We start from the raw sequence: 10,648 nt of genomic DNA, 5'->3' as shown, positions 1-10,648 counted from the left end.
CACTTTTTTGCGAGGGGACCGACCTTTCTCGGTTATATTTTGTTCTGGTGGGTGCGCGCGAGCGCACCCACCGGGTGTAGCCCCCAAGGCCTCGAAGGAGTGGTTTGACTCCTCCGAGGTCTTAATGCCTTTCGTGATGCCTCGGCCGGTCTGGTTGCTCCCTCATGCGATCTGATCGTAGCCCGGGTGCATGGTCAGGTTCCGAGTTTTCAGGCTGGTTTGTTGACGTTGTCAACGGTTTGGCCGTAGCCTGGTTTGCGAGGGCAGCCCCGAGCCTTTGCACGGAGCGAGAGGACGATCAAGGACTGTCTCGACTTTTTTCATACGCCCCTTCGTCGCCTTTTCGCAAGGAGGAAGGGGGGAAAGCGCCATGTTGCCCTCTGAGGGCGCCGAACATGGTGTCTCCAGTGAGTTGCTAACGGGTGATCCGAGTGGACGCTCGTGCCCCGTTCGATAAGGGTCGGCTAGTGGCCCAGAGGCGCGCTCCAAAAGTACCTGCAGGTGATTTGCTGGACCCGGTCCTGTTCGATAGGGTCCGAGGGCTCGATGCCTCCCTCTGGTGGGATTCCGTTACAAAATCGCTCCTGCTGGTCTCGGAAATGTCCTAGGGTACCTCGGGAGCGTAGCCCGAGCCTCGGCCATGTATCGGACGTACCCAGAGTCATCCCTCGCTCTGCGTGCTCTGAGGCGGCTGTCGAACCCTTCGAGGGGCCAGCCTTCGAATCCCTGATCAGTAGTGGGCGCGGAGCCCGAGTGCTCTGAGGCGGCTGTCGAACCCTTCCGAGGGGCCAGCCTTCGAACCTCTGATCAGTAAGGAGCCTGAAGCCCGAGTGCTTTGGGGCGGCTGTCGAACCCTTCCAAGGGGCCAGCCTTCGAATCCCTGATCAGTAGGAGGGCTCGGGGCCCGCTTCCTTCGCGGAGAAGGATCCCTTTTGGAGTATCCCCTTTCCCGGTCCCTGTAGCAAGAGAGAGAAAAGGGGAAGAGGAAAAGGATATGAATTTAAACGGCGTGGCGCACCTTTTTTGACGCGGTCATCATGGCGGAGGTGAAACAACGCCTGCTTCGCCTGCCAAGGGCGTCGCTTGCCCTGCCGAGGAGTTAATGCGACGGGACGGGCGATTCACGGGGCGGCCGTTACGCGTGCGCGAGTCGTTCGAGGAACGGGCGTTTCGCCTTCGAGTTTGAATTTCGCGGCGGGTTCGGGCGAAGTGTTGAACGGGTCTCGCCTGAGCCTTTATATACCCAGAAGAGGGGCCGGCGGTGGTTCTTTACTCTGTTGCTCGCCTTCTGCTTTGGTTTCCGCAACCTAAGAGAATAGCCAGAGAAAAGGAAACCGCGCACCTTTTTTGCTCTGCCTCCACCCCCTTCGTTTGGCGATGGCCGACAAGGTGACCGTCGTTCCGCCGCGCGATCCGTGGCCTTTCTCCACCGTCACGGTGGGCGATCTGGAGGCCCTCGTCGTCGATGGTTTGCTCCGTCCCCTCTCCGGTGACCCACGGCCGGAGTGGATGGCCCCCGCGAGCGAGGCCGACCCGGCTCCGCCGCCGGGGTATGTGGTCAGTTTCATCTCCTTCCACGAGCGGGGGTTCGGAGTGCCAGCGAGCTGTTTCATGCGGGCGCTCCTGCACTACTACGGGGTGGAGCTGCACAACTTCAACCCCAACTCCATTGCGCAAGCGGCCATCTTCGCGGCGGTTTGCGAGGGTTTTTTTGGGGATTGACCCCCACTGGGATCTGTGGACCCATCTCTTCTCCGCGGAGCTTTTTGCCTTGACGATGGGGGAAAGGAAAGTCCGCATGGCGGTGCGGGCCGGTGGCTGCACCCTCCAGTTGAGGCAGGGGCGCGCGCAGCAGTACATCCCCGCCATCCTTGTGTCTTCGAACAAGGGGTGGCAGCGCCAGTGGTTTTACCTCCGGAACGACGACGGAAGGCTCCCGTCGTTTTCTCAACGAGTGGTGACCGCCGCCGGCAGCAACTGGCGTTGGGGGGCCACGCGCGAGAAACAAGAGAATCTCCAGCCTCTTCTGGAGGCCTTGCAGAGGTTACGAGATGGGAGGCTCACCGCTGTGGGGGTGGTCGCCGCCATCCATCGCTGGAGGGTGCTCCCTTTGGCAGAGCGGTGGTTGCCGCTCTCGGAGATGAAGTCGGGGGTGCCACTCCTCCCCCGGGCGATGCCTGATTCTGCCGGAGCAGTCTGTTTGGAGTATGCATGTGTCTTTCGCGACCGCCGAGGCCTAAACACTTTGTTGTCGTGCTATAAAGCTGCGTTTCTTTTCCTCTTGTTTCGAGTATCCGGACTTGTTCGTCAGTAGCAGAATCACTTATCCGAGTAAGAGTTACTTTTCGCGGAAGGTAACGAGTGAGGTATCCGTATCCCGAAAGCGTAGGAGTCCCTCGGCTCGGTCGGCCTTGCTGCTTACGTGCGCTCTTACTCGTTTTGCAGAATTCTGATATCGATATAGTCGGAAAGCACGAAAGTCGTTTTGGTGGAAAAACTTTTCCGAGGAAAATTTTGACGTAGAGGGGGTTCCTCCCTTCTAGCCCCCGAGGGAGGGTCGGGCTTTGCCGAGGCAAGGCTGACCCTTCCTTGACGGTTAGACTCTATTTGTGTATGTATAGAAAACGAGGTATATCAACGACTTGAAAACATCTTAAGGGTAAAAGCGACGTAGCTGTCGGATGTTCCAAGCGTTGCTGTAGACCTCGCCTTGATTGTTGGCCAGCTTGTATGTTCCGGGCTTCAAAATCTTAGCGATGATGAATGGCCCTTCCCAGGGAGGAGTAAGCTTGTGGCGCCCTCGGGCGTCCTGCCGCAGCCGAAGTACCAAGTCTCCCACCTGGAAGTATCGGGGCCGAACCCCTCGGGCATGGTAGCGTCGCAGAGACTGTTGATACCGCGTCGAGTGTAGTAAGGCCATGTCCTGAGCCTCTTCCAGCTGGTCCAGTGAGTTTTCTCGGCTGGTCTGGTTACTTTGGTCGTCGTACGCCCTCGTCCTCAGGGAACCGTATTCTAAGTCTGTGGGCAAGATAGCCTCGTCCCCATAGACTAGAAAGAACGGCGAGAAACCCGTGGCCCGGCTTGGCGTCGTCCTCAGACTCCAGACCACCGAGGGTAGTTCCTTCATCCATCGCTTGTCGAACTTGTTGAGGTCGTTGTAGATCCTCGGTTTTAGTCCCTGCAGAAGCATACCGTTGGCACGCTCTACCTGCCCATTCATCATGGGGTGAGCTGCGGCGTCCCAGTCCACACGGATGTGGTGGTCCTCGCAGAAGTCCAGGAACTTTTCCCAGTGAACTGGGTGCCATTGTCGGTGATGATGGAGTTCGGGACCCCAAAGCGATGGATGATGTTGGTGAAGAACGTGACCGCCTGCTCGGACCTGATGCTGGTTAGGGGTCGAACCTCGATCCACTTGGAGAATTTGTCGATGGTGACTAGAAGGTGCGAGAAGCCCTCGGGTGCCTTCTGCAAGGGAACGACGAGGTCCAGACCCCACACAGCAAATGGTCAGGTGATGGGTATTGTCTGCAGGGCCTGAGCGGGCAGGTGCGTCTGTCTCGCGTAGAATTGACACCCCTGGCAGGAGCGTACAATCCTAGTGGCGTCGGCCACCGCGGTCGGCCAGTAGAAGCCTTGTTGGAAGGCGTTCCCGACGAGGGCTCGAGGTGCTACGTGGTGACCGCAAGCCCCCGAGTGTATCTCTTGCAATCGCTCCTGTCCTTCGGTGACGGATATGCATCGTTGAAGAATGCCTGAGGGGCTGCGGTGGTAGAGCTCCTTTTCATCACCCAGTAAGACGAACGACTTGGTGCGTCGCGCTAGTCGCTGAGCTTTGGCCTTGTCGAGGGGAAGCTCTCCTCGGCGAAGATATTGCAGGTCCGGGGTCTGCCAATTTCGATTAGGCATGACCCCATCCCGCTCTCCCTCGACGCGCAGTGCCTCACCCTCGGTGGCCGAGGATACCTCGGGCTGGGCTGAGGCCTCCTCGGGGTGGGCCGAGGCATCCTCGGGCTCGGGCGTGTCGTCGGTCTTGACGGAGGGTTGATGTATGTCTCTGGAGAAGACATCCGGGGGAACCGTTGTCTGCCCCGAGGCTATTTTAGCCAGCTCATCCGCAGTCTCGTTGTACCGTCGAGCGACGTGGTTGAGCTCGAGCCCGCAGATCTTGTCTTCCAGGCGCCGAACCTCGTCGCAGTAGGCCTCCAAGTTCCGGTCGCGGCAGTGAGAGTTCTTCATGACTTGGTCAATGACAAACTGCGAGTCACCATGAGCGTCGAGGCGCCGAACCCCTAGCTCGATGGCGTTGCGCAACCCATTAACCAGAGCCTCGTACTCGGCCACGTTGTTTGACGCCGGGAAATGGAGGCACAACACGTAGTGGAGGTGCTTCCCGAGGGGTGAGATGAAGAGCAGGCATGCACCTGCTCCTGTTTTTATCAGCGACCCATCAAAGTACATGGTCCAGAGTTCCGGTTGGATCAGAGCTGTTGGTAGATGGGTGTCGACCCATTCAGCCACAAAGTCCGCCAAGACTTGGGACTTGATGGCCTTCCGAGGAGCGAACGATATTGTCTCGCCCATGATCTCCACTGCCCACTTTGCTATCCTACCCGAGGCCTCTCGGCACTGGATGATCTCCCCTAGAGGGAAAGATGACACCACAGTCACCGAATGAGACTCGAAGTAGTGTCGCAACTTTCGCCGCGTCAGAATTAATGCGTACAGTAGCTTCTGAATTTGCGGGTAGCGGATCTTGGTCTCGGATAGCACTTCACTGCTGAAGTAGACCGGCCTCTGGACGAGCAACACATGCCCTTCTTCTCATCTCTCGACCACGATCGAGGCGCTGACCACCTGAGTGGTTGCGGCTACGTAGATCAAGAGGGCTTCTCCCGCAGCGGGGGGCACCAAGATGGGCGTGTTTGAAAGGAGCGCCTTTAAGTTTCCAAGGGCTTCCTCAGCCTCGGGGGTCCAAGTGAAGCGTTCGGTCTTCCTTAAGAGGCGGTACAAGAGTAGGCCTTTTTCGCCAAGGCGTGAGATGAAGCGGCTCAGAGCCGCAAGGCATCCCAAAACCCTCTGTACTCCTTTCAAGTCTTTGATAGGCCCCATGTTGGTGATGGCCGCGATTTTCTCCGGATTGGCCTCGATGCCTCGCTCGGAGACGATGAACCCCAGGATCATGCCTCGGGGGACTCCGAAGACACACTTCTCGGGATTGAGTTTCACGCCCTTCGCCCTCAGACACTTGAATGTCGTTTCAAGGTCAGAGAGGAGGTAGGAGGCTTTCCTCGTCTTGACTACGATGTCTTCGACGTAAGCCTCGACCGTTCGGCCGATGTGCTCTCCGAACACGTGGTTCATGCACCTTTGGTATGTCGCACCTGCATTCCTTAAACCAAATGGCATAGTGATATAGCAGTACATGCCAAAAGGTGTGATGAAAGAAGTCGCGAGCTGGTCGGACTCTTTCATCTTGATTTGGTGATAACCTGAGTAGGCATCGAGCAATGACAGGGTTTCGCACCCAGCAGTGGAGTCCACAATCTGGTCGATGCGAGGCAGAGGGTAGGGCAGGGATGAAAACGGGACGGGTACCCAAAACGGGTACCGGATACGGGTACGAAAACGGGACAAAATTTCGGATACGGAAACAGGTATTTTATTTGTCGGGACGGATACGGGTACTTCCCGGATATTGAACCTCAGATACGGGTAGGATACGGAATCACTAATACCCGGTCAGTACTATTCGGGCGGGTACCCGAATTGTGGATTCGGCTTGGACCTACTTCCTGTTGGGCTGCTTGATCGGCCGGCCCATCAAGTAAACCTAAGGAGTACTGGCCGCACAGCACAGCTACCCTACCCACAGCCAGCCGCCCAGCCACACGCACAGCCCGCCATCCCGTGCTCCCGGCCGCCGCTGCCGCCGCCGCACACCCGCACAGGCCACAGGCGCACCGCGCAGCGCGCACAGCACAACAGCCGAGCAGCGCCTGGTGGACAAGCACGAACGCCGGTCACCGGCTCACCGCTGGCACTGGGGCCGCGAGAGCGTGGAACGGCACACACGCCGGTCACCCCTGGGCCCTGCTCAATAACATGTTTTCTATTAATCACTGGTAACAGTGGGTATTCAAGGGGCTGGGTGATAGTGAGACGCTGAGGACATTGTGGCTACCATCTTTGCTGCCTGCGTTGACATCTGATTAATGGTGTGGCTTGGTAGCAGTGAGAGAGTGCAGCAGCAGCTGGAAAGTAGGGTGTTGGGAGCATACGCAACAAGCAGGAGCCGAGGAGGATGGGGAAAGCACATTAGCAAATGAGTTATGTGGCCAGTGTACCTGGCAGTGGCAGCGTCTACTGTGGCCTCATGAAGTTTTGAGGGAAGCAAGAAAAAGGGTGGCGGTGCTGGGTTGACGAGACGGAGAGCTCATGCATTGTAGTGCTAGGGTTGGAATACTTAAAAGATTTGGGCTGGACCTTCTTTTACTTGCCATTTTCTCCCGTCTTTATTTGTTTTAGCTTGTTCCTGTTAGTTAATGATCACTCACTCATCTCATAAGCACGATGAGGGCAGTAATACCAACATGTATTGCTTAATTTATGTGTTTGTTGGATGGTTAGGCAATTAATGTCATCGGTACGAACTACCCGACAACTATCCGGTACCTACCCGATTAGTATCTGTTATCCGTTCCTTATCCGCCCGTATTATTACCCGGTCCTGTCCTGTATCCGTCCCGAATCTTAACTACCCGTATCCGGTCTCGTATCCGAGATAAATACATTAGGGTAGGATACGGGATGACACTGTATCCGGTTGTATCCATCCCATTTTTATCCCTAGGGTAGGGAACCTTCGGACATGCTTTGTTTAGACCAGTGTAGTCTATGCACATCCTCCATTTCCCACCTTTCTTTTTCACAAGCACAGGGTTGGCTAGCCATTCGGGATGGAATACCTCTTTGATGAACCCTACAGCCATCAGCCTGTGGATCTCCTCGCCTATGGCTCTGCGCTTTTCTTCGTCGAATCGGTGCAGAGGCTGCTTCACGGGTCGGGCTCCAGCTCGGATATCTAGCAAGTGCTCGACGACATCCCTCGGTATGCCAGGCATGTCCGAGGGACTCCACGCAAACACCTCGGCGTTCGCGCGAAGAAAGTCGACGAGCACTGCTTCCTATTTGGGGTCGAGCTCGGAGCCGATCTGGACTTGCTTGCAGGCGTCGTTGCTGGGGTCGAGAGGGACGGACTTAACCGCCTCTGCTGGTTTGAAGTTGCCGGCGTGGCGCTTCGCATCAGGCACCTCCTTGGAGAGGTACTCCAGGTCGGCGATGAGGGCCTCGAACTCGGCGAGGGCCTCAGCGTACTCCATGCACTCCACGTCGCATTCGTACGCGTTTCGATACGTGGATCCGACGGTGATGACCCCGTTGGGCCCCGGTATCTTGAGCTTAAGGTAGGTGTAGTTGGGGACGGCCATGAACTTGGCGTAGCATGGTCTCCCCAGTACCGCGTGGTAGGTTCCTCGGAACCCGACCACCTCGAACTTGAGGGTTCCCTTTCGGAAGTTGGAGGGAGTTCCGAAGCAGACGGGCAGATCGAGTTGTCCAAGGGGCAGGACGCGCTTCCCGGGGATGATCCCGTGAAAGGGCGCCGCACCAGCCCGGATCGTGGACAGATCGATCTCCAAGAGCCCGAGGGTCTCGGCATAGATGATGTTGAGGCTGCTGCCTCCGTCCATGAGGACCTTGGTGAGCCTGGTGTTGCCGATGACGGGGTCGACGACGAGCGGGTACTTTCCTGGGCTCGGCACGCAGTCGGGGTGGTTGCCCTGGTCGAAGGTGATGGGCTTGTCGGACCAGTCTAGGTAGACTGGCGCCGCCACCTTTACCGAGCAGACCTCCCGGCGCTCCTGCTTGCGGTGCCGAGCCGAGGCGTTCACCACTTGCCCACCATAGATCATGAAGCAGCCGTGGACCTCGGGGAACTCCTCTGCCTTGTCGCCCTCCTTCTAGTCGTTGTCTTGGCTTTTGCCACCTTCCTCCGGGGGCCCGGCCTTATGGAAGTAGCGCCGAAGCATGACACATTTCCTCAAGGGTGTGCTTGACGGGACCCTGGTGATAGGGACACGACTCCTTGAGCATCTTGTCGAACAGGTTGACCCCTCTAGGAGGCTTCCGAGGGTTCCTGTGCTCGGCGGCAGCAACAAGATCTGCGTCGGCGGCGTCGCGCTTTGCTTGCGACTTCTTTTTTGCCTTCTTCTTCGTGCCGTGCTGGGCGGACGCCTCAGGGACGTCTTCCTGCTGGCGTCCCTGAGGCTGCTTGTCCTTCTGGAAGATGGCTTCGACCGCCTCCTGACCAGAGGCGAACTTGGTGGCGATGTCCATCAACTCGCTCGCCTTGGTGGGGGTCTTGCGACCCAGCTTGCTCACTAGGTCGTGGCAAGTGGTGCCGGCGAGGAACGCCCCGATGACATCCGAGTCGGTGATGTTGGGCAGCTCGGTGCGCTGCTTCGAAAATCGCAGGATGTACTCCCGCAGGGATTCCCCTGGCTGCTGGCGGAAGCTTCGGAGATCCCAAGAGTTCCCAGGGCGCACGTATGTGCTCTGGAAGTTTCCAGCGAAGGCTTTGACCAGATCATCTCAGTGGGAGATCTGTGCAGGGGGCAGATGCTCCAGCCAGGCATGGGCGGCGTCAGAGAGGAACAGGGGGAGGTTGTGGATGATGAGGTTGTCATCGTCCGTTCCACCCAGCTGGTAGGCCAGCCGGTAGTCCGCAGGCCACAGTTCCGGCCTCGTTTCCCCCGAGTACTTAGTGATGGTAGTCGGGGCTCGGAACCGGGTCGGGAACGGCGCCCGTCGTATGGCCCGGCTGAAGGCTTGCGGACCTGGTGGTTCGGGCGAGGGGCTCCGATCCTCCCCGCTGTAGTAGCGTCCCCCACGCCTGGGGTGGTAGCCTCGGCGCACCTTCTCGTCGAGGCGGGCTCGACGGTCGCGGCGTTGGTGCTCGTTGCTGAGGCGACCCAGGGCCGCAGGCGTCGCGTCCTGCGTGCGCCCGGTGTGGACCGAGGCCTCCCGCATGAACCGGGAAGTGGCTACGCGATGCTCCGGGGGGCACCCTTGCCTTCGGAAGGCAGAGCTCTCGGCCCGTTGGACCGCAGCGTCCTCCAGGAGATTCTTGAGTTCTCCTTGGATGCGCCGCCCCTCAGTGGTGGATGGCTCCGGCATCGCTCGGAGTAGTATTGCCGCTGCGGCCAGATTCTGGCCGACCCCACTGGAAGCCGGGGGCAGCCTTGCCCTGGCATCGTCAATGATACGGCGCTGGACGTCCCGGGCCTGATGACGCGCTTCTCCGGCGAGTGCTCGATCTGCCCACTCCTGCTCGATGTTTGTCGGAGCTGCACAAGTTGTCCTGCCTCCTCGTCGAGCTTGGCCTGCATCTCGCGGATTTGCTCGAGCTGTGTGTCCTGACCCCCCGCAGGGACTGGGACCACAGCTAGCTCCCGCAGGATGTCAACGCGAGGCGCTGGCCTAGGGGGATCGTCATCCTCTGGCATACCAAGGTGGTTGCCTTCGTCGAGACCCTCTAGATCGACGTGGAAACATTCGCGACTTGGGCCACAACCCTCGTTGTCAAGGCTGTGGCCATCATCGGAGCAATCGGAGAGGCAGTAGTCACATGCGGTCATGAAGTCTCACATGGCACTGGGATTACTGAGCCCAGAGAAATTCCAACCAGAGTCGGGCTCGTCCTCTTCCTCGGAACCCGGGGGCCGTAGGTCGAGACGACCATCAGTCGGTCCCAGGTTGACCACATATGGTACCCCGGAAGGTTAGGATATGCCTTTATGAAAGCGCTCACCGAAGCAGGGTCGCTTGGTGGATCGAAGCTGAATTTAAAAGGCACAGGGTGGAAAACAGACGGTACCTCTCGATCGATGGACGGTGACAAAGTCTCGTCGGGGACGGACTGCACCGTTATATCAGGTACGAGGCTAACGCCCTGCAAGCCCTCCACGAGAGTGCTGGCGTCATTTATCCGCTTGGGGTTGGCACGTTGCGGGGAAACGACACTCACCGTCGTCTCAGGCGCGAGGTCAACGCCCGACATGTCCCCAACTGGGGTGCCGGCGTCGTCGACTCGCTCGACAGCCGACGAGGTGCCGCCTCCTGCTTGGCCACGGTTGCCCCGCCTCCTCCTCCTACGATGAGGAAGGTGGCAGGACAAACCCGAATGCTGCTCTTCCGCCACGGGGGGAAGACGTCGTCGAGTCAGCCACCTCCGGGCGAGCTGTCGGTCGTCGTTGTCGCTGCCGCGCTGCGGGGGAAGGAGTACCATGTCGTAGCTGCTGTCGAGGGACATGAACTCGAGACTCCCAAAACGGAGCATCGTCCTGGGCTAAAGAGGTTGCTGGAGACTACCCATCTGGAACTCAACGGGAAGTTGTTCGTCAACACGCAGCAGGCCCTACCTGGTGCGCCAACTGTCGGCGTTTCGACCCTGGGGGGTCCCTGGACCGACGAGTAAAATTGTCGCTGCGTGTCCCAGCCCAGATGGGTTGGCGCGAGACGGAACACAAGGGGGGAAGACCGCGGCTCGTGTTATCCTGCGCCAGGGGGATGCGCTTGCAGTAGGGGT

This window comes from Zea mays, chromosome 2 (genome assembly GCF_902167145.1).
Source record: "Zea mays cultivar B73 chromosome 2, Zm-B73-REFERENCE-NAM-5.0, whole genome shotgun sequence".
NCBI lineage: Eukaryota > Viridiplantae > Streptophyta > Magnoliopsida > Poales > Poaceae > Zea > Zea mays.
This window is presented reverse-complemented; position numbering follows the sequence as displayed.